Raw genomic sequence first — 16,892 nt, forward strand, 5'->3', positions numbered from 1 at the left:
TAGAAATTGGAATACTTGTTCACCGTCTTGATATGTGACATGAAATTATTTATAATCTATTTAATTTCACTTAGCAGTGTCAGGCTCGTTGGTCTAGTGGTATGATTCTCGCTTCGGGTGCGAGAGGTCCCGGGTTCGACTCCCGGACGAGCCCTAATTTTTGGCATTGCAAAAGGATCCGCTCATTAAATATCAAATCGCGAAACTGGAGTACCAAAAAATGTTAGGCCACAATTTGGAGAATTATGGACGCACAAAAATATAGGCAGCCTATGCAAAGCGTAATATCATTACCAATCTGGTCTTCCCGTCCTCATCATTGTCAGCCTGCTGAATGGGCTATAGACATTACTCGTGATACAACTTAAAAGGGAGTCTCACACTATGCCCAGTATATTCATCCAACTGGTATTATGTCCTACCATAGAGCGCTCACTAGTATATAAAGGGTCTTGATCGTGTTGATCTTTTTGGCCTCGGTGGATTTCGTATTGAAAATAGACGTAACGTACTTCGGTCGTCTCTATCCTGCTTTAATTATGACACGTTGTCGTTACTGTGGTGATTTCGTCTCATTCTTCGTCCAGGGATTCCTGACTGCGGATCGATGTTAACATTCCGGTCGCCGGTAAGTCAGATTTGTGTTTCCTCCCAGACAGACTACACCGATTGCACAATGGCCCGCACGGTTCTAAAAAGGTTATCATTCGATAGAAGTAATAAGCTAAGACTGACACTAACATTGTGTTTTGGTATGTATGCATTTTCGATGCTCAAGAGTGGTAAATTATTTCTCTCTCTCTCTCTCTCTCTCTCTCTCTCTCTCTCTCTCTCTCTCTCTCTCTCTCTCTCTCTCTCTCTCTCTCTCTCTCTCTCTCTCTCTCTCTCTCTCTCTCTCTCTCTCTCTCTCTCTCTGGCTTTCTTTTCTTTCTTTCTTTTTTTTTTTCTATCTGTTACTGGATATTTTTTCTATTCTTTTTGAATTGCTAAATTTCATTCTTTCAATTCCGCTATCCAAAAGTTGGATCTGCGTCAACTTTATCGTCATCTTATGAACTGCATGTTTTCTTTAATCATGAATTTCATACATTTTCTTATAAGTTTATATTACGCCTCGGGCAATTATATACTGGTCGTGTCGTCATCATGTAAACATATGTTCACCGGTCTTTGTTTCGTATACAGTGTAGAACCCGAACATTCACGAAAGCACATTATCTTTTGCTTTTTCAGCCTATCTTGTTCGGTTCAGCAGACTATATATCCAATTCTTCCAACCAGAAAACAGTTTCTTCAAATAGTGGTTTAGTGAAAGTAACATATGTTCGAAGATTAATTACGCCCCTCGGTAATTGATTCGTATTTCCACTACAAATTAGCATATTAACCTACAAGTTAACTAGTGTACGATATTAAATTATTGCACAATGATGAGACAAAGAATTAAACGTTCAAGACCTCTTAAAGTTTAAACTTTGGATTATTTCTATACCGTATCAATTACGGAACAATTGGCATCAGCTATCATGCACACACTATCTGGCAGTAATTTAAAGAAGTAAATATTTTGTCAGCATGGCATGTGAAAATTTATAAGAATTAGACACTATAAGATATATATCGATATCATTAAAGTTGTAATTCTTTTTTGATCTAGCCTGCATATATGCATTGCCACGTAATTCAATAAACTGACTGTATTCGTCTGTGCTATAAGAAATAATTTCGTTCACATCAGTAACATGGCGTCGGTGGTGTAACGGTTAGCATGGTTGCCTTCCAAGCAGTCGATCCGGGTTCGACTCCCGGCCGACGCACGTAATTTTTGCTAGGATTAGATGGAATCAAGTATTATGTTTATTACACTAGTTGCCGAACTTTCGGAAATGCAGTGTTTCTTTATTTGCGAGAGAGGAAAAGAAATCATATCTTTTTGTCTTTCTTAACTCCAATAGGTTAAGATGCAATTTGATATAAAACTTCAAATATAGGAAGCTTTATAGTGATGGGTAATGAATTCGAAGGCGATATATATCTAAGTAAATTTAAACAGGTGTATTTATGGCGTCGGTGGTGTAACGGTTAGCATGGTTGCCTTCCAAGCAGTCGATCCGGGTTCGACTCCCGGCCGACGCACGAATTTTTTGTATCGTATGAAATTTATCATCTACGTCATTTAAAAAAAAAATTTATACTCTTACCATTTCGATTCATGTTCTCTCAGAGATTCCACAACTTTTTAATGGAAGCACCCCAGTGATTTAAACTTTCGGACTATTCGGCATTTATTTCAGGTCTTTACCAATCCATGTTGATACAAATGAACCATTTTGAACCAGCAGTGCTGAACAAATTTTGACACTAATAATATATAGAAATCTTGAAACAAGTAAAACAGAAATTAAACTGTAAGACCGTTGATGCCATTTCAAATTGGCCATTCTTAAAGACAGCAAAAATAGATGTTTCCGCTGAGGATTGAACTCAGGACCTTCCGCGTGTTAAGCGGATGTGATAACCACTACACCACGGAAACCTTGGGGATCTAAGTGTGAATTTAAGCTTAAAACCATGACGGAAATCTACGGCACTGCATTGCAGCTCAGGCATATCAACAGTTGACCCAATTGATGGATAACTAAACTTCGGCCGGCAGACAAACGCTATTTCAACATATGTCGTCTTTCTTTTGTATTCGAAATGTCAAATCGATCCCACACGGAGTGTAATCTTTCAGTTTTTAGTTATTTCTTTCTCCTAGAAACGGAACGTAATTTGCAATCGAAAGCTACAATTTGTCAATGAACATAAAATATTCTAGAAATTGGAATACTTGTTCACCGTCTTGATATGTGACATGAAATTATTTATAATCTATTTAATTTCACTTAGCAGTGTCAGGCTCGTTGGTCTAGTGGTATGATTCTCGCTTCGGGTGCGAGAGGTCCCGGGTTCGACTCCCGGACGAGCCCTAATTTTTGGCATTGCAAAAGGATCCGCTCATTAAATATCAAATCGCGAAACTGGAGTACCAAAAAATGTTAGGCCACAATTTGGAGAATTATGGACGCACAAAAATATAGGCAGCCTATGCAAAGCGTAATATCATTACCAATCTGGTCTTCCCGTCCTCATCATTGTCAGCCTGCTGAATGGGCTATAGACATTACTCGTGATACAACTTAAAAGGGAGTCTCACACTATGCCCAGTATATTCATCCAACTGGTATTATGTCCTACCATAGAGCGCTCACTAGTATATAAAGGGTCTTGATCGTGTTGATCTTTTTGGCCTCGGTGGATTTCGTATTGAAAATAGACGTAACGTACTTCGGTCGTCTCTATCCTGCTTTAATTATGACACGTTGTCGTTACTGTGGTGATTTCGTCTCATTCTTCGTCCAGGGATTCCTGACTGCGGATCGATGTTAACATTCCGGTCGCCGGTAAGTCAGATTTGTGTTTCCTCCCAGACAGACTACACCGATTGCACAATGGCCCGCACGGTTCTAAAAAGGTTATCATTCGATAGAAGTAATAAGCTAAGACTGACACTAACATTGTGTTTTGGTATGTATGCATTTTCGATGCTCAAGAGTGGTAAATTATTTCTCTCTCTCTCTCTCTCTCTCTCTCTCTCTCTCTCTCTCTCTCTCTCTCTCTCTCTCTCTCTCTCTCTCTCTCTCTCTCTCTCTCTCTCTCTCTCTCTCTCTGGCTTTCTTTTCTTTCTTTCTTTTTTTTTTTCTATCTGTTACTGGATATTTTTTCTATTCTTTTTGAATTGCTAAATTTCATTCTTTCAATTCCGCTATCCAAAAGTTGGATCTGCGTCAACTTTATCGTCATCTTATGAACTGCATGTTTTCTTTAATCATGAATTTCATACATTTTCTTATAAGTTTATATTACGCCTCGGGCAATTATATACTGGTCGTGTCGTCATCATGTAAACATATGTTCACCGGTCTTTGTTTCGTATACAGTGTAGAACCCGAACATTCACGAAAGCACATTATCTTTTGCTTTTTCAGCCTATCTTGTTCGGTTCAGCAGACTATATATCCAATTCTTCCAACCAGAAAACAGTTTCTTCAAATAGTGGTTTAGTGAAAGTAACATATGTTCGAAGATTAATTACGCCCCTCGGTAATTGATTCGTATTTCCACTACAAATTAGCATATTAACCTACAAGTTAACTAGTGTACGATATTAAATTATTGCACAATGATGAGACAAAGAATTAAACGTTCAAGACCTCTTAAAGTTTAAACTTTGGATTATTTCTATACCGTATCAATTACGGAACAATTGGCATCAGCTATCATGCACACACTATCTGGCAGTAATTTAAAGAAGTAAATATTTTGTCAGCATGGCATGTGAAAATTTATAAGAATTAGACACTATAAGATATATATCGATATCATTAAAGTTGTAATTCTTTTTTGATCTAGCCTGCATATATGCATTGCCACGTAATTCAATAAACTGACTGTATTCGTCTGTGCTATAAGAAATAATTTCGTTCACATCAGTAACATGGCGTCGGTGGTGTAACGGTTAGCATGGTTGCCTTCCAAGCAGTCGATCCGGGTTCGACTCCCGGCCGACGCACGTAATTTTTGCTAGGATTAGATGGAATCAAGTATTATGTTTATTACACTAGTTGCCGAACTTTCGGAAATGCAGTGTTTCTTTATTTGCGAGAGAGGAAAAGAAATCATATCTTTTTGTCTTTCTTAACTCCAATAGGTTAAGATGCAATTTGATATAAAACTTCAAATATAGGAAGCTTTATAGTGATGGGTAATGAATTCGAAGGCGATATATATCTAAGTAAATTTAAACAGGTGTATTTATGGCGTCGGTGGTGTAACGGTTAGCATGGTTGCCTTCCAAGCAGTCGATCCGGGTTCGACTCCCGGCCGACGCACGAATTTTTTGTATCGTATGAAATTTATCATCTACGTCATTTAAAAAAAAAATTTATACTCTTACCATTTCGATTCATGTTCTCTCAGAGATTCCACAACTTTTTAATGGAAGCACCCCAGTGATTTAAACTTTCGGACTATTCGGCATTTATTTCAGGTCTTTACCAATCCATGTTGATACAAATGAACCATTTTGAACCAGCAGTGCTGAACAAATTTTGACACTAATAATATATAGAAATCTTGAAACAAGTAAAACAGAAATTAAACTGTAAGACCGTTGATGCCATTTCAAATTGGCCATTCTTAAAGACAGCAAAAATAGATGTTTCCGCTGAGGATTGAACTCAGGACCTTCCGCGTGTTAAGCGGATGTGATAACCACTACACCACGGAAACCTTGGGGATCTAAGTGTGAATTTAAGCTTAAAACCATGACGGAAATCTACGGCACTGCATTGCAGCTCAGGCATATCAACAGTTGACCCAATTGATGGATAACTAAACTTCGGCCGGCAGACAAACGCTATTTCAACATATGTCGTCTTTCTTTTGTATTCGAAATGTCAAATCGATCCCACACGGAGTGTAATCTTTCAGTTTTTAGTTATTTCTTTCTCCTAGAAACGGAACGTAATTTGCAATCGAAAGCTACAATTTGTCAATGAACATAAAATATTCTAGAAATTGGAATACTTGTTCACCGTCTTGATATGTGACATGAAATTATTTATAATCTATTTAATTTCACTTAGCAGTGTCAGGCTCGTTGGTCTAGTGGTATGATTCTCGCTTCGGGTGCGAGAGGTCCCGGGTTCGACTCCCGGACGAGCCCTAATTTTTGGCATTGCAAAAGGATCCGCTCATTAAATATCAAATCGCGAAACTGGAGTACCAAAAAATGTTAGGCCACAATTTGGAGAATTATGGACGCACAAAAATATAGGCAGCCTATGCAAAGCGTAATATCATTACCAATCTGGTCTTCCCGTCCTCATCATTGTCAGCCTGCTGAATGGGCTATAGACATTACTCGTGATACAACTTAAAAGGGAGTCTCACACTATGCCCAGTATATTCATCCAACTGGTATTATGTCCTACCATAGAGCGCTCACTAGTATATAAAGGGTCTTGATCGTGTTGATCTTTTTGGCCTCGGTGGATTTCGTATTGAAAATAGACGTAACGTACTTCGGTCGTCTCTATCCTGCTTTAATTATGACACGTTGTCGTTACTGTGGTGATTTCGTCTCATTCTTCGTCCAGGGATTCCTGACTGCGGATCGATGTTAACATTCCGGTCGCCGGTAAGTCAGATTTGTGTTTCCTCCCAGACAGACTACACCGATTGCACAATGGCCCGCACGGTTCTAAAAAGGTTATCATTCGATAGAAGTAATAAGCTAAGACTGACACTAACATTGTGTTTTGGTATGTATGCATTTTCGATGCTCAAGAGTGGTAAATTATTTCTCTCTCTCTCTCTCTCTCTCTCTCTCTCTCTCTCTCTCTCTCTCTCTCTCTCTCTCTCTCTCTCTCTCTCTCTCTCTCTCTCTCTCTCTCTCTCTCTCTCTCTCTCTCTCTCTCTCTGGCTTTCTTTTCTTTCTTTCTTTTTTTTTTTCTATCTGTTACTGGATATTTTTTCTATTCTTTTTGAATTGCTAAATTTCATTCTTTCAATTCCGCTATCCAAAAGTTGGATCTGCGTCAACTTTATCGTCATCTTATGAACTGCATGTTTTCTTTAATCATGAATTTCATACATTTTCTTATAAGTTTATATTACGCCTCGGGCAATTATATACTGGTCGTGTCGTCATCATGTAAACATATGTTCACCGGTCTTTGTTTCGTATACAGTGTAGAACCCGAACATTCACGAAAGCACATTATCTTTTGCTTTTTCAGCCTATCTTGTTCGGTTCAGCAGACTATATATCCAATTCTTCCAACCAGAAAACAGTTTCTTCAAATAGTGGTTTAGTGAAAGTAACATATGTTCGAAGATTAATTACGCCCCTCGGTAATTGATTCGTATTTCCACTACAAATTAGCATATTAACCTACAAGTTAACTAGTGTACGATATTAAATTATTGCACAATGATGAGACAAAGAATTAAACGTTCAAGACCTCTTAAAGTTTAAACTTTGGATTATTTCTATACCGTATCAATTACGGAACAATTGGCATCAGCTATCATGCACACACTATCTGGCAGTAATTTAAAGAAGTAAATATTTTGTCAGCATGGCATGTGAAAATTTATAAGAATTAGACACTATAAGATATATATCGATATCATTAAAGTTGTAATTCTTTTTTGATCTAGCCTGCATATATGCATTGCCACGTAATTCAATAAACTGACTGTATTCGTCTGTGCTATAAGAAATAATTTCGTTCACATCAGTAACATGGCGTCGGTGGTGTAACGGTTAGCATGGTTGCCTTCCAAGCAGTCGATCCGGGTTCGACTCCCGGCCGACGCACGTAATTTTTGCTAGGATTAGATGGAATCAAGTATTATGTTTATTACACTAGTTGCCGAACTTTCGGAAATGCAGTGTTTCTTTATTTGCGAGAGAGGAAAAGAAATCATATCTTTTTGTCTTTCTTAACTCCAATAGGTTAAGATGCAATTTGATATAAAACTTCAAATATAGGAAGCTTTATAGTGATGGGTAATGAATTCGAAGGCGATATATATCTAAGTAAATTTAAACAGGTGTATTTATGGCGTCGGTGGTGTAACGGTTAGCATGGTTGCCTTCCAAGCAGTCGATCCGGGTTCGACTCCCGGCCGACGCACGAATTTTTTGTATCGTATGAAATTTATCATCTACGTCATTTAAAAAAAAAATTTATACTCTTACCATTTCGATTCATGTTCTCTCAGAGATTCCACAACTTTTTAATGGAAGCACCCCAGTGATTTAAACTTTCGGACTATTCGGCATTTATTTCAGGTCTTTACCAATCCATGTTGATACAAATGAACCATTTTGAACCAGCAGTGCTGAACAAATTTTGACACTAATAATATATAGAAATCTTGAAACAAGTAAAACAGAAATTAAACTGTAAGACCGTTGATGCCATTTCAAATTGGCCATTCTTAAAGACAGCAAAAATAGATGTTTCCGCTGAGGATTGAACTCAGGACCTTCCGCGTGTTAAGCGGATGTGATAACCACTACACCACGGAAACCTTGGGGATCTAAGTGTGAATTTAAGCTTAAAACCATGACGGAAATCTACGGCACTGCATTGCAGCTCAGGCATATCAACAGTTGACCCAATTGATGGATAACTAAACTTCGGCCGGCAGACAAACGCTATTTCAACATATGTCGTCTTTCTTTTGTATTCGAAATGTCAAATCGATCCCACACGGAGTGTAATCTTTCAGTTTTTAGTTATTTCTTTCTCCTAGAAACGGAACGTAATTTGCAATCGAAAGCTACAATTTGTCAATGAACATAAAATATTCTAGAAATTGGAATACTTGTTCACCGTCTTGATATGTGACATGAAATTATTTATAATCTATTTAATTTCACTTAGCAGTGTCAGGCTCGTTGGTCTAGTGGTATGATTCTCGCTTCGGGTGCGAGAGGTCCCGGGTTCGACTCCCGGACGAGCCCTAATTTTTGGCATTGCAAAAGGATCCGCTCATTAAATATCAAATCGCGAAACTGGAGTACCAAAAAATGTTAGGCCACAATTTGGAGAATTATGGACGCACAAAAATATAGGCAGCCTATGCAAAGCGTAATATCATTACCAATCTGGTCTTCCCGTCCTCATCATTGTCAGCCTGCTGAATGGGCTATAGACATTACTCGTGATACAACTTAAAAGGGAGTCTCACACTATGCCCAGTATATTCATCCAACTGGTATTATGTCCTACCATAGAGCGCTCACTAGTATATAAAGGGTCTTGATCGTGTTGATCTTTTTGGCCTCGGTGGATTTCGTATTGAAAATAGACGTAACGTACTTCGGTCGTCTCTATCCTGCTTTAATTATGACACGTTGTCGTTACTGTGGTGATTTCGTCTCATTCTTCGTCCAGGGATTCCTGACTGCGGATCGATGTTAACATTCCGGTCGCCGGTAAGTCAGATTTGTGTTTCCTCCCAGACAGACTACACCGATTGCACAATGGCCCGCACGGTTCTAAAAAGGTTATCATTCGATAGAAGTAATAAGCTAAGACTGACACTAACATTGTGTTTTGGTATGTATGCATTTTCGATGCTCAAGAGTGGTAAATTATTTCTCTCTCTCTCTCTCTCTCTCTCTCTCTCTCTCTCTCTCTCTCTCTCTCTCTCTCTCTCTCTCTCTCTCTCTCTCTCTCTCTCTCTCTCTCTGGCTTTCTTTTCTTTCTTTCTTTTTTTTTTTCTATCTGTTACTGGATATTTTTTCTATTCTTTTTGAATTGCTAAATTTCATTCTTTCAATTCCGCTATCCAAAAGTTGGATCTGCGTCAACTTTATCGTCATCTTATGAACTGCATGTTTTCTTTAATCATGAATTTCATACATTTTCTTATAAGTTTATATTACGCCTCGGGCAATTATATACTGGTCGTGTCGTCATCATGTAAACATATGTTCACCGGTCTTTGTTTCGTATACAGTGTAGAACCCGAACATTCACGAAAGCACATTATCTTTTGCTTTTTCAGCCTATCTTGTTCGGTTCAGCAGACTATATATCCAATTCTTCCAACCAGAAAACAGTTTCTTCAAATAGTGGTTTAGTGAAAGTAACATATGTTCGAAGATTAATTACGCCCCTCGGTAATTGATTCGTATTTCCACTACAAATTAGCATATTAACCTACAAGTTAACTAGTGTACGATATTAAATTATTGCACAATGATGAGACAAAGAATTAAACGTTCAAGACCTCTTAAAGTTTAAACTTTGGATTATTTCTATACCGTATCAATTACGGAACAATTGGCATCAGCTATCATGCACACACTATCTGGCAGTAATTTAAAGAAGTAAATATTTTGTCAGCATGGCATGTGAAAATTTATAAGAATTAGACACTATAAGATATATATCGATATCATTAAAGTTGTAATTCTTTTTTGATCTAGCCTGCATATATGCATTGCCACGTAATTCAATAAACTGACTGTATTCGTCTGTGCTATAAGAAATAATTTCGTTCACATCAGTAACATGGCGTCGGTGGTGTAACGGTTAGCATGGTTGCCTTCCAAGCAGTCGATCCGGGTTCGACTCCCGGCCGACGCACGTAATTTTTGCTAGGATTAGATGGAATCAAGTATTATGTTTATTACACTAGTTGCCGAACTTTCGGAAATGCAGTGTTTCTTTATTTGCGAGAGAGGAAAAGAAATCATATCTTTTTGTCTTTCTTAACTCCAATAGGTTAAGATGCAATTTGATATAAAACTTCAAATATAGGAAGCTTTATAGTGATGGGTAATGAATTCGAAGGCGATATATATCTAAGTAAATTTAAACAGGTGTATTTATGGCGTCGGTGGTGTAACGGTTAGCATGGTTGCCTTCCAAGCAGTCGATCCGGGTTCGACTCCCGGCCGACGCACGAATTTTTTGTATCGTATGAAATTTATCATCTACGTCATTTAAAAAAAAAATTTATACTCTTACCATTTCGATTCATGTTCTCTCAGAGATTCCACAACTTTTTAATGGAAGCACCCCAGTGATTTAAACTTTCGGACTATTCGGCATTTATTTCAGGTCTTTACCAATCCATGTTGATACAAATGAACCATTTTGAACCAGCAGTGCTGAACAAATTTTGACACTAATAATATATAGAAATCTTGAAACAAGTAAAACAGAAATTAAACTGTAAGACCGTTGATGCCATTTCAAATTGGCCATTCTTAAAGACAGCAAAAATAGATGTTTCCGCTGAGGATTGAACTCAGGACCTTCCGCGTGTTAAGCGGATGTGATAACCACTACACCACGGAAACCTTGGGGATCTAAGTGTGAATTTAAGCTTAAAACCATGACGGAAATCTACGGCACTGCATTGCAGCTCAGGCATATCAACAGTTGACCCAATTGATGGATAACTAAACTTCGGCCGGCAGACAAACGCTATTTCAACATATGTCGTCTTTCTTTTGTATTCGAAATGTCAAATCGATCCCACACGGAGTGTAATCTTTCAGTTTTTAGTTATTTCTTTCTCCTAGAAACGGAACGTAATTTGCAATCGAAAGCTACAATTTGTCAATGAACATAAAATATTCTAGAAATTGGAATACTTGTTCACCGTCTTGATATGTGACATGAAATTATTTATAATCTATTTAATTTCACTTAGCAGTGTCAGGCTCGTTGGTCTAGTGGTATGATTCTCGCTTCGGGTGCGAGAGGTCCCGGGTTCGACTCCCGGACGAGCCCTAATTTTTGGCATTGCAAAAGGATCCGCTCATTAAATATCAAATCGCGAAACTGGAGTACCAAAAAATGTTAGGCCACAATTTGGAGAATTATGGACGCACAAAAATATAGGCAGCCTATGCAAAGCGTAATATCATTACCAATCTGGTCTTCCCGTCCTCATCATTGTCAGCCTGCTGAATGGGCTATAGACATTACTCGTGATACAACTTAAAAGGGAGTCTCACACTATGCCCAGTATATTCATCCAACTGGTATTATGTCCTACCATAGAGCGCTCACTAGTATATAAAGGGTCTTGATCGTGTTGATCTTTTTGGCCTCGGTGGATTTCGTATTGAAAATAGACGTAACGTACTTCGGTCGTCTCTATCCTGCTTTAATTATGACACGTTGTCGTTACTGTGGTGATTTCGTCTCATTCTTCGTCCAGGGATTCCTGACTGCGGATCGATGTTAACATTCCGGTCGCCGGTAAGTCAGATTTGTGTTTCCTCCCAGACAGACTACACCGATTGCACAATGGCCCGCACGGTTCTAAAAAGGTTATCATTCGATAGAAGTAATAAGCTAAGACTGACACTAACATTGTGTTTTGGTATGTATGCATTTTCGATGCTCAAGAGTGGTAAATTATTTCTCTCTCTCTCTCTCTCTCTCTCTCTCTCTCTCTCTCTCTCTCTCTCTCTCTCTCTCTCTCTCTCTCTCTCTCTCTCTCTCTCTCTCTCTGGCTTTCTTTTCTTTCTTTCTTTTTTTTTTTCTATCTGTTACTGGATATTTTTTCTATTCTTTTTGAATTGCTAAATTTCATTCTTTCAATTCCGCTATCCAAAAGTTGGATCTGCGTCAACTTTATCGTCATCTTATGAACTGCATGTTTTCTTTAATCATGAATTTCATACATTTTCTTATAAGTTTATATTACGCCTCGGGCAATTATATACTGGTCGTGTCGTCATCATGTAAACATATGTTCACCGGTCTTTGTTTCGTATACAGTGTAGAACCCGAACATTCACGAAAGCACATTATCTTTTGCTTTTTCAGCCTATCTTGTTCGGTTCAGCAGACTATATATCCAATTCTTCCAACCAGAAAACAGTTTCTTCAAATAGTGGTTTAGTGAAAGTAACATATGTTCGAAGATTAATTACGCCCCTCGGTAATTGATTCGTATTTCCACTACAAATTAGCATATTAACCTACAAGTTAACTAGTGTACGATATTAAATTATTGCACAATGATGAGACAAAGAATTAAACGTTCAAGACCTCTTAAAGTTTAAACTTTGGATTATTTCTATACCGTATCAATTACGGAACAATTGGCATCAGCTATCATGCACACACTATCTGGCAGTAATTTAAAGAAGTAAATATTTTGTCAGCATGGCATGTGAAAATTTATAAGAATTAGACACTATAAGATATATATCGATATCATTAAAGTTGTAATTCTTTTTTGATCTAGCCTGCATATATGCATTGCCACGTAATTCAATAAACTGACTGTATTCGTCTGTGCTATAAGAAATAATTTCGTTCACATCAGTAACATGGCGTCGGTGGTGTAACGATTATTTTCAACTGTTAGGAGTTTTTATTGGAAAAAATAGAAAAATGTGTGATGAAATGAATTGGAAAAATAAGATAGTTAAGATAAAATCCCTTCTCAACATATGGTTGTTGAGAAGATTAACTATACATGGCAGGGTTAGTGTAATTAATTCACTGATGTTATCTAGATTTTGGTATGCCTTATTTGTAACTGCATTACCTGAATGGGCTTATATAGAGATAAAAAGACTTTGTGTGAATTTTATATGGAAAAATAGATGTCACTTAGTAAAATACAACTGTATAGTAGATGATAAAAGTAGAGGTGGTTTAAATGTTGCTGATATCAAATGTAAAATTTATGCTTTTAGGCTAAAATTTTTAGGTAGATTGTTAGATGATGAATATGAAGTGTTATGGAAATACACATTTAAGTATTTTGTATCTTCAATTTATGAGATGAAACTTTGTCATAATGTTTTTTATACTGTGATACCTAATTGTGAATTGAAAAAACTGCCTGTTGTTTATCAAGAATTTTTTCAAGCACTGAATTGTATAAGGAAACAAATAGAGTTTCCATTGTCTGTAGAAAATATTTATGACCAGCCTTTGTTTGTTAATCCAAATATTGTTTTTAATAACAGAACAATTGTATGGCACGATTTTATAGGTGCTGGTATTGTTTGTCTCAAAGATATATGTTTTGAAGTAAAAAACTGGTTTCTTGCCTGATCATGCTATAGTTGAAATGATTCAAGTTGTATATGAAGACGTTAATGTACAATATGTAGTTGATAGATATAGAAACTTGTTGAATGTTATACCTGTAGAATGGAAAAAACACAGTGAACACTGATATTCACAGAATATCTATACCAAGAACAATAGACATTTCAATTATTTGTAAAAATGTGCATTATGATTTGAAATTATGTAGTACTAAAACATTATATACTATTATGTTGGAAAATATTGTTGAAGAACCTGTTGGTATTGAGTTATGGAAATCAGAATTTGATGTGAGTTCTGAAGCATTCAGTAAAATATGGGAACATGTCAATATGTATTGGAAACCTTCTAATTTGGGTTGAGTTAGACTTTAAGGTGTTACATAACTGTATTTTACTAATGTAAAACTTCAAAAGATAGGTTTAGTTGATGATAATATCTGTAAAGTGTGTTGCAGTGAAAAGGAAGACATCCTGCATATATTTATGAATTGTGATAAACTTGAAGATTTTCATAATTATTTGTCATCCTTATTAGTTAGAATATTTGAAAACTGTGATTCAGATAAGATTAGTTTAGTAAGAAGTGAGGAACTATTGATTTTGGGATTGAGATGGCATATGAAAGGAGTGAATGATTCTTTTCTTAATTTTTTTATGTCTGTTGCCAGATTTTGTATCTTCAGAAGGAGAAACTTGTTGAATAGTGGTTATTCTAGTGTAAATTTGATAAAATTATTTAAATATACATTAAAACATTATGTAACATATATGTATGTCTATCTCTGTCGATGTCATAATATGAGTCATATATTTCAAAAAAAGTTTGTAATGGATAACCCTTTGTTAGAAGAAACAGACAATGTTCTAGTCTTTAAATTGTAATAATTATTGTGTACCTGAAATGAGAAATAACAGTATTGTGAATACAAAGTATAGCATATAGCTATAATGAGAACAATCAAGGACAATTGATTTTATATTTTGTTTTATTTGTATTATATGATGTTTGATTTTAATAAAGATAAAAAAAAAAAAGCATGGTTGCCTTCCAAGCAGTCGATCCGGGTTCGACTCCCGGCCGACGCACGTAATTTTTGCTAGGATTAGATGGAATCAAGTATTATGTTTATTACACTAGTTGCCGAACTTTCGGAAATGCAGTGTTTCTTTATTTGCGAGAGAGGAAAAGAAATCATATCTTTTTGTCTTTCTTAACTCCAATAGGTTAAGATGCAATTTGATATAAAACTTCAAATATAGGAAGCTTTATAGTGATGGGTAATGAATTCGAAGGCGATATATATCTAAGTAAATTTAAACAGGTGTATTTATGGCGTCGGTGGTGTAACGGTTAGCATGGTTGCCTTCCAAGCAGTCGATCCGGGTTCGACTCCCGGCCGACGCACGAATTTTTTGTATCGTATGAAATTTATCATCTACGTCATTTAAAAAAAAATTTATACTCTTACATTTCGATTCATGTTCTCTCAGAGATTCCACAACTTTTTAATGGAAGCACCCCAGTGATTTAAACTTTCGGACTATTCGGCATTTATTTCAGGTCTTTACCAATCCATGTTGATACAAATGAACCATTTTGAACCAGCAGTGCTGAACAAATTTTGACACTAATAATATATAGAAATCTTGAAACAAGTAAAACAGAAATTAAACTGTAAGACCGTTGATGCCATTTCAAATTGGCCATTCTTAAAGACAGCAAAAATAGATGTTTCCGCTGAGGATTGAACTCAGGACCTTCCGCGTGTTAAGCGGATGTGATAACCACTACACCACGGAAACCTTGGGGATCTAAGTGTGAATTTAAGCTTAAAACCATGACGGAAATCTACGGCACTGCATTGCAGCTCAGGCATATCAACAGTTTGAACCCAATTGATGGATAACTAAACTTCGGCCGGCAGACAAACGCTATTTCAACATATGTCGTCTTTCTTTTGTATTCGAAATGTCAAATCGATCCCACACGGAGTGTAATCTTTCAGTTTTTAGTTATTTCTTTCTCCTAGAAACGGAACGTAATTTGCAATCGAAAGCTACAATTTGTCAATGAACATAAATATTCTAGAAATTGGAATACTTGTTCACCGTCTTGATATGTGACATGAAATTATTTATAATCTATTTAATTTCACTTAGCAGTGTCAGGCTCGTTGGTCTAGTGGTATGATTCTCGCTTCGGGTGCGAGAGGTCCCGGGTTCGACTCCCGGACGAGCCCTAATTTTTGGCATTGCAAAAAGGATCCGCTCATTAAATATCAAATCGCGAAACTGGAGTACCAAAAAATGTTAGGCCACAATTTGGAGAATTATGGACGCACAAAAATATAGGCAGCCTATGCAAAGCGTAATATCATTACCAATCTGGTCTTCCCGTCCTCATCATTGTCAGCCTGCTGAATGGGCTATAGACATTACTCGTGATACAACTTAAAAGGGAGTCTCACACTATGCCCAGTATATTCATCCAACTGGTATTATGTCCTACCATAGAGCGCTCACTAGTATATAAAGGGTCTTGATCGTGTTGATCTTTTGGCCTCGGTGGATTTCGTATTGAAAATAGACGTAACGTACTTCGGTCGTCTCTATCCTGCTTTAATTATGACACGTTGTCGTTACTGTGGTGATTTCGTCTCATTCTTCGTCCAGGGATTCCTGACTTGCGGATCGATGTTAACATTCCGGTCGCCGGTAAGTCAGATTTGTGTTTCCTCCCAGACAGACTACACCGATTGCACAATGGCCCGCACGGTTCTAAAAAGGTTATCATTCGATAGAAGTAATAAGCTAAGACTGACCACTAACATTGGTGTTTTGGTATGTATGCATTTTCGATGCTCAAGCAGTGGTAAATTAATTTCTCTCTCTCTCTCTCTCTCTCCTCTCTCTCTCTCTCTCTCTCTCTCTCTCTCTCTCTCTCTCTCTCTCTCTCTCTCTCTCTCTCTCTCTCTCTCTCTCTCTCTCTGGCTTTCTTTTCTTTCTTTCTTTTTTTTTTTCTATCTGTTACTGGATATTTTTTCTATTCTTTTTGAATTGCTAAATTTCATTCTTTCAATTCCGCTATCCAAAAGTTGGATCTGCGTCAACTTTATCGTCATCTTATGAACTGCATGTTTTCTTTAATCATGAATTTCATACATTTTCTTATAAGTTTATATTACGCCTCGGGCAATTATATACTGTCGTGTCGTCATCATGTAAACAT

General features: G+C 37.0%; 20 non-coding genes across 20 annotated transcripts; 15 read left to right on the forward strand and 5 right to left on the reverse strand.

Moving 5' to 3' along the window:
- Nucleotides 1-82: 82 nt before the first annotated feature.
- Trnap-cgg (transfer RNA proline (anticodon CGG)) lies at nucleotides 83-154 on the forward strand. Its single transcript has one exon. It is a non-coding gene; the product is annotated as a tRNA-Pro (tRNA).
- Nucleotides 155-1,745: 1,591 nt separating this feature from the next.
- Trnag-ucc (transfer RNA glycine (anticodon UCC)) lies at nucleotides 1,746-1,817 on the forward strand. The gene has a single exon. It is a non-coding gene; the product is annotated as a tRNA-Gly (tRNA).
- Nucleotides 1,818-2,064: 247 nt separating this feature from the next.
- Nucleotides 2,065-2,136, forward strand: Trnag-ucc (transfer RNA glycine (anticodon UCC)). The gene has a single exon. It is a non-coding gene; the product is annotated as a tRNA-Gly (tRNA).
- Nucleotides 2,137-2,463: 327 nt separating this feature from the next.
- Trnav-aac (transfer RNA valine (anticodon AAC)) lies at nucleotides 2,464-2,536 on the reverse strand. Its single transcript has one exon. It is a non-coding gene; the product is annotated as a tRNA-Val (tRNA).
- Nucleotides 2,537-2,900: 364 nt separating this feature from the next.
- Nucleotides 2,901-2,972, forward strand: Trnap-cgg (transfer RNA proline (anticodon CGG)). Its single transcript has one exon. It is a non-coding gene; the product is annotated as a tRNA-Pro (tRNA).
- A 1,571-nt stretch (nucleotides 2,973-4,543) lies between these two features.
- Nucleotides 4,544-4,615, forward strand: Trnag-ucc (transfer RNA glycine (anticodon UCC)). The gene has a single exon. It is a non-coding gene; the product is annotated as a tRNA-Gly (tRNA).
- Nucleotides 4,616-4,862: 247 nt separating this feature from the next.
- On the forward strand, nucleotides 4,863-4,934 carry Trnag-ucc (transfer RNA glycine (anticodon UCC)). Its single transcript has one exon. It is a non-coding gene; the product is annotated as a tRNA-Gly (tRNA).
- Nucleotides 4,935-5,261: 327 nt separating this feature from the next.
- On the reverse strand, nucleotides 5,262-5,334 carry Trnav-aac (transfer RNA valine (anticodon AAC)). The gene has a single exon. It is a non-coding gene; the product is annotated as a tRNA-Val (tRNA).
- A 364-nt stretch (nucleotides 5,335-5,698) lies between these two features.
- On the forward strand, nucleotides 5,699-5,770 carry Trnap-cgg (transfer RNA proline (anticodon CGG)). The gene has a single exon. It is a non-coding gene; the product is annotated as a tRNA-Pro (tRNA).
- A 1,587-nt stretch (nucleotides 5,771-7,357) lies between these two features.
- On the forward strand, nucleotides 7,358-7,429 carry Trnag-ucc (transfer RNA glycine (anticodon UCC)). Its single transcript has one exon. It is a non-coding gene; the product is annotated as a tRNA-Gly (tRNA).
- Nucleotides 7,430-7,676: 247 nt separating this feature from the next.
- Trnag-ucc (transfer RNA glycine (anticodon UCC)) lies at nucleotides 7,677-7,748 on the forward strand. Its single transcript has one exon. It is a non-coding gene; the product is annotated as a tRNA-Gly (tRNA).
- A 327-nt stretch (nucleotides 7,749-8,075) lies between these two features.
- Nucleotides 8,076-8,148, reverse strand: Trnav-aac (transfer RNA valine (anticodon AAC)). Its single transcript has one exon. It is a non-coding gene; the product is annotated as a tRNA-Val (tRNA).
- A 364-nt stretch (nucleotides 8,149-8,512) lies between these two features.
- On the forward strand, nucleotides 8,513-8,584 carry Trnap-cgg (transfer RNA proline (anticodon CGG)). Its single transcript has one exon. It is a non-coding gene; the product is annotated as a tRNA-Pro (tRNA).
- Nucleotides 8,585-10,145: 1,561 nt separating this feature from the next.
- Nucleotides 10,146-10,217, forward strand: Trnag-ucc (transfer RNA glycine (anticodon UCC)). Its single transcript has one exon. It is a non-coding gene; the product is annotated as a tRNA-Gly (tRNA).
- A 247-nt stretch (nucleotides 10,218-10,464) lies between these two features.
- Trnag-ucc (transfer RNA glycine (anticodon UCC)) lies at nucleotides 10,465-10,536 on the forward strand. Its single transcript has one exon. It is a non-coding gene; the product is annotated as a tRNA-Gly (tRNA).
- A 327-nt stretch (nucleotides 10,537-10,863) lies between these two features.
- Trnav-aac (transfer RNA valine (anticodon AAC)) lies at nucleotides 10,864-10,936 on the reverse strand. Its single transcript has one exon. It is a non-coding gene; the product is annotated as a tRNA-Val (tRNA).
- Nucleotides 10,937-11,300: 364 nt separating this feature from the next.
- Trnap-cgg (transfer RNA proline (anticodon CGG)) lies at nucleotides 11,301-11,372 on the forward strand. The gene has a single exon. It is a non-coding gene; the product is annotated as a tRNA-Pro (tRNA).
- Nucleotides 11,373-14,996: 3,624 nt separating this feature from the next.
- Trnag-ucc (transfer RNA glycine (anticodon UCC)) lies at nucleotides 14,997-15,068 on the forward strand. Its single transcript has one exon. It is a non-coding gene; the product is annotated as a tRNA-Gly (tRNA).
- Nucleotides 15,069-15,393: 325 nt separating this feature from the next.
- On the reverse strand, nucleotides 15,394-15,466 carry Trnav-aac (transfer RNA valine (anticodon AAC)). Its single transcript has one exon. It is a non-coding gene; the product is annotated as a tRNA-Val (tRNA).
- A 365-nt stretch (nucleotides 15,467-15,831) lies between these two features.
- On the forward strand, nucleotides 15,832-15,903 carry Trnap-cgg (transfer RNA proline (anticodon CGG)). The gene has a single exon. It is a non-coding gene; the product is annotated as a tRNA-Pro (tRNA).
- The last annotated feature ends 989 nt before the right edge of the window (nucleotides 15,904-16,892 follow it).

This window comes from Mytilus trossulus, chromosome 8, assembly GCF_036588685.1.
Source record: "Mytilus trossulus isolate FHL-02 chromosome 8, PNRI_Mtr1.1.1.hap1, whole genome shotgun sequence".
Taxonomy (NCBI): domain Eukaryota; kingdom Metazoa; phylum Mollusca; class Bivalvia; order Mytilida; family Mytilidae; genus Mytilus; species Mytilus trossulus.